We start from the raw sequence: 5,704 nt of genomic DNA on the forward strand, positions 1-5,704 counted from the left end.
GGTGGTCTTACAGCATCTGTGCCAGAGTTACAGAAAGACCCTAGAAAACGCAGAAGAAAAATAAAAGTTGGGTTTTTTTCCCCTCCAGTTAGTAAAGCTTCAGTTTCCTTTGGTAGTAAAACATATAAATATATATATACGCACATACATACACAAAATATTTCTCAATTATTATTCATCTTGAGAGTCTATTAAATTTTACTCCAGATTGGCAGTTTAAATGAGTAGGGTATGTCACAGAAACATTTAAGAAACATACTTTATCATCATTTATGCTGTGATGATGTTAAAAAGCTCCTGTGAGGTTAAGAATGCACTGTATTAGGCAAACATGAGTACAACTGCACTAATGGAAGGCCCTAATGATCCTGCCTTGAAAAGCTTCCTAATCATAGTAACAAAAGATTTAATGGATGGATGGATGGATGGATGGATGGATGGATGGATGGATGGATGGATGGATGGATGTAAAAAATATACAGCACACTAATACTGAAAAAAACTGCATTACTAATTCCTCAAAATATCCAAGCCATTCACTTATTTTAGTTGCTAGAGCCAGTATAGAACACTATTACTGTGAGGCACTTGGTTACACACGCTTCTTTAAGAGCTGTTCGAATTAAAGTGACCTGAGAACCTAAGTACACTCATACACTTGGTAAGCGTAATGATCCAAGACACACAATTATGTTTTCAGGTACATTTTTAAGCCTGTTGATGAGAGATAGAAGTTTCTGATTTCAAAATGCTAGATCTGACCTTCAAAACAGTAATCATTTATATTACCGTATTGCAGAGAATAATCGATTTTGAAACTATTTGGTTTAATTACAAGATTAAAAGGTTGGTTAAAGCTGAAATGATCTCTTTAGCTCATCAGAGAATTATGCAATAAATCAAAGGGTAGAATGAATAACCAGGGTGGAGGGAGAAACAGCAATAGCTTTTTTGTCTCAGTTGCACTCTTTCCAAGGACTAAGTCTTGAGTTATTCAAATTGAACAACATACATCTTAGTAAATATAGTTCTTCTATACAATACAAAACAATACAGCTCCTGCTCAAGGAGTAATACTATGTTTGCCATGTACATGCTTTCAAATGAAGCTATGAAGATTTGAAAATTATATGCTGAGCACATGTAGCACATTTTTATAACACAAAACCCTGTCATGGGACCAGGTGGCCTCAATGCATCTATGAAAAGCACACATGCAGCAGTACCTAAACATGCCTTAACACAACCATGCCTCCAGCTGTGAGCTCCCTGTCTCTTCTCTTCTCAGTGAATGACTTTAAACGACCACAGGGCAACAGGCAACCCCAACACCTTACTTGCCACAGCAGCCAGCCCTGGCGCTGGGAAGCCGCCAGAGGCCAAGTGTCAAGGCCCGAGTCCAGCACCAGGTGCTATGGCTTGCCTCCAGCAGCCCATCAGCGATCCCCTCCTTCCTCCCCAGGCCCCCAGCTGGCTATTTCACACTGCCATGTGCTGCTCAAGCCCCCTCTTTGCCGGTGGGTCTGGGATTCATTTTCCAGACTGTATTTTATGCTTCCAGAGCACCTCAAGGGAGCGGCCTCATGACCATCCGCCAACTCCTTCCTCCCACCCTGCCCGAACTCCCGCAATTACTCAGTTAACCAAATTACCCACGAAACAGCCGCAGCATTTGGAGGCCGGCGGCTGGCAGAAAGCCCCTGCCCCTGGGGAAAGGGCCCCGACTACAGATACCGCCGGGGACGGCTGCGGCTCCGGCCCCACACCGCCGTGGGGCTCCAGCCAGCCGCCCCCCACCCTGCAGGGCTGGACCCCGCCTGCTCCCGGCCGGGGACGCCCAGCCCCGCTCGGATCTCCTGGGCCTCGACGCCGTCACCTGCCCCCGGGGTGACGCCTCCCGAGCTGGGGAGCGCCCGCGGCAGCCCCCAGGCCGGGCGCCTTCTGCCGGGGCTGGGTGCGAGGGCCCGGCGGGGTCGGGGCGGCGGCGGGTGGTCTGTGGCCTCGCTTCGCGCCGAGGCGGCTTCCGCCAGCGCTGCCGGGCCAGCGGGGCCGGTGGGGCCTTGACGGTGGGGCCGAGGTGCTACGGCTGGACGTTACGGCGGGCCTCGCGCTCCGGGCCCCGTCACCTTGTCTCCCGTCGTTAATTTGACGTAAGTTCAGGTCCCTTTGAAGGAAGAGACGCTGTGCTGGCCGACTGACACCGGACCGCAACGTGAATATCGTCTGCTTGCCAGTGACTGCCTCTGCGCCCCTCGGTTCAAGGGAAGGCTTGAACGTATGCACGCTGATGCACAACAATTACACGGACAAACTCAAGTCATTTTTCTCTTAAGTTTGTGCCTTTAAAGCTAATCTTGAGCAGGAAACAAGCAAATAGTTGAAGAATTGAAAGTCAGCTGTGGAAAAAATATATTGGATGAACTGGGAAATGTGACACTGAAGAAGCAGCTTATTGCTTAAAAGACATAAAGGAAAATATACCTATATCAGTAAAGAAGAATGCACAAATCAACAGCCTGCAAAGTCATGAGTTCACAAAATCAGCTGTATATGACTTAGAAATAATGTCACCTGAAGGCAATTGATGGCACTGGGCCAACGAGGGTACCACTATATAGGTTCAAATTAAAGGCAGTGTGAAATGCACCCACAGGACTGTGCAAATCACAAGATCAATGACACGCACTGCCCTGAAAGACAGGTGAAAAGGGGCTGATATGGCAGACTACCAAGAAGGTAACGCAGCACACCATTTTCCTCCAAGGCACCTCTGTGACAAGGAACGGGAGCTTTCCTGCCAGTCAGCTCCAAACAAGCCCTGCAGAAGAAGGACTCTCCTCCAACCAGGATGGGAAGGCAGCGCTGTCAGGGCACAGGGAAGCGCAGCAGAACCAGGAGTGCTGAGGGGAAACTGAAGTGCTTTGTCAGTTCCCCGGGGAAGATGAGTTGAGTACAAAGACGCTGAAGCCAGTTCTGGTTTGGCTGCTGCTCAGATGTGCTGAAGGATGCTGGGCCAAGTCCCAGAAGTGTTGACTGTGTCTCTAATTTCTTCTGACAGCAGTGTAAAAGCTACCCGAGATACGCTGTCTCAGAGGGCATCATCTCATCACTCTGATGAGGAGACTATCCACAACTTTTCAATCCTGTCCCAAATATAAGGAGCATAAGTTTCTAAGGGTAATGATGAGAGCTGTAACAAGTAATTCATAAAAAAAATCTTTTCCCCTTGCAGAGTGGCAACCTTGCTCCACAAGTTATAGAGGACTTAAAAAGAAACATAATCAAATTTCAGGAGCTAATGAGTTAACACTTTTGGCAGCAGATATTTTTGTTGCAACTGGCTGTCCTTGCATAAACTACTTTAAGGAGAATATATTGGTGAAAAGCCATATAGGTTATTTACATAGATAGAGTTTCATCATCTCCCACTCCAAAACAGGCTGGGTTGGTTATGCTGATGTAATGTTTTCTTTATCATGGTTTGTGTGAGGCTAGGAGCACATGTTAGATTGTGTTTTGCTCTTTTAGTATGTTGATGGTAGTCCTTTGAGATACTAGTTTAAATTACGCAGCATGTGCAGTATTTTAAAATCAGTTTCAGAAATCTAATATTCAAACAAAACCAAAATACTGCTTGTACTATGAGCTTTGTTATGCCCCAAGTTCTGCAGAAAACAGCACCCAACATTTTTAGGAATATACCTTGAAAAATATTCCGAGAAGATCTTCAGTTTTCCTTTTCAACAAGTAGAAGAGAACAACTTTCAGGTTTGCTCGCAGGAGCTAATTTTCCCCTTTATTTGAGAACCATTCTCAGTCCCTTCCTGGTATGAAAAAGGTGGTTTGGCATTAGGTTAGTTCAGTAGTTTGAATTCACTGTTCTGTTCAGGATAGAAACTAAAATACTTTTAAAAAAGTTAGCCTAAGTCTTAAAGAATGTCTACAAGAGCTTTTCGGTTTTGTTTGGCAAGCAATTTCAAATCCAAAATCGCATCACTTTCTGCTGTTAAAACACACCGACTCTTGCAACATGGTCTGCATCTGAACTGAAATCAAGCACACATCTTTTACTGATACGACACAACCTCTGTTTAACGAAAGATGGGATATAATCTTAAAGACAACCTCATCAAAGCAGCTGATACAGGATCTGTGTAGAATTATTCTTTTACAGAATTGCTTGCACTAGCTGGCATTTTCTTCAAATGAAAGACAAACGTTTGGTTTTGGTAGTTATTGACTACTTTCAAGTTACTTTTCCTTTTATTTCAATTTAAAACAGGCAGACATTCTTTATTAAAGTTCAAAGAATTCCTGTCTGAGTCTAAAGAGAAACTTATGGTGATTTTTGTTACCTAAATCCGTACATTTCCATACTCTGGGTGCCTGCAACACAGAAGCCTCAGAGAACACCCCTCGCAGCGCAGCGCGCCCCCACTGCGAAGCCCAGCCGCCGCCTCAGAGGAAACCTCCCCCCCGCACCGCCAGCCGGGCTGCCCGGCCCGGCCCGGCCCGGCCCCGCCGCGTGCCCCCCCCAGACTACATTTCCCGCCGAGCCTTTCGCCGCGGCAACGTCCGCCCTCCCTCGCCGGCGGTCGCGTGACGGCGCCGAGCTCTGCCATTGGTCAGATTTGAAAAGAATCGCGGCCGTGCCTTAGTTTTGTTGGTGAGTCGCAACGGTTGCTAGGGCCGCTCGGCAGAGCCGAGCGGCTCTCGCCTGGCGGAGGTCGGTGGCTGGGCTCGCTCAGCCTGCCGTGCGCTCTCCGGTAAGGGGTTGTGGGGCTGTCGGGCTGCCGGCCGCTCGCTAGAGGAGGGAAGGAGGCCGCGGTTTCGACCTCGGGGTCGCGGAGCTGGGAAGCGGTGCTGGGGGGTCTTCCCCTCGCTTCTCCCCTGGCACTACGGTGGGTGAAAACTTGTGGAGCGGGGGATGTGTGTGTGAAAACTTTTAGGTACTGCTGAGGGGCGTGCAAGTCACGGGTAGCGTCCAGGGCTATGACCAGGCCATGCGACAGTGTCCCGTAAGAACGGGACAACACTGCGAAGCCTTGCAGTGAGAGATTGGTAATTGCGGAGGAAAACTTTTCTTTTAAATTTTTTAAAGTGTAAGTACGGATGCGTTATGTTTCTTTATAAGCTGCCAGCTGTGAGGTTTGGAGCCTTTTCAACCCTTGTGCTGTCTGACAGTGCTACAGGTTGTGTGTGTACCGTGACCAGGTTTTGCTTTGTGTGCCATTCTGGATACCCTTCTCTTAAGGTGTCTGCAGCTCTAAACTCTGTTGTCACGATAAGCAGAATTACAATAACGTATCCCAGTATACAAGTACATTTTAGAGGCTACAGCCGGGCAGTATACCTGTTTACCCCAGAACATCTAAGGTAATTACAGTGCTGTATGACACAATGTGCAGACAGATGGACAGTTTGCATCTTGTGTTTTACATGCTATTAGTGGTTCAACCTGACTTATCTGAATGCTGGGCTCATATGAATGCTTTGAATTCCAGCTTTACATACATAGCTTAATGTTTGTATTTTGCCCCTTAGGTAAAAAAGCACAGAGTGAGAGCATAATCTCGACAAATCACACTTTAAAATAAGCTTATATTTAAAACAACTAAACTGTCAGTTACCTAACAACTATGTTTCCTGTCAAGGTCTGGTAAGAGTTTTGCCCTGTGACTTTGTGTAGCTGATGAGGAAGACT

Source organism: Strix uralensis, unplaced genomic scaffold, assembly GCF_047716275.1.
Source record: "Strix uralensis isolate ZFMK-TIS-50842 unplaced genomic scaffold, bStrUra1 scaffold_156, whole genome shotgun sequence".
NCBI classification, from domain to species: domain Eukaryota; kingdom Metazoa; phylum Chordata; class Aves; order Strigiformes; family Strigidae; genus Strix; species Strix uralensis.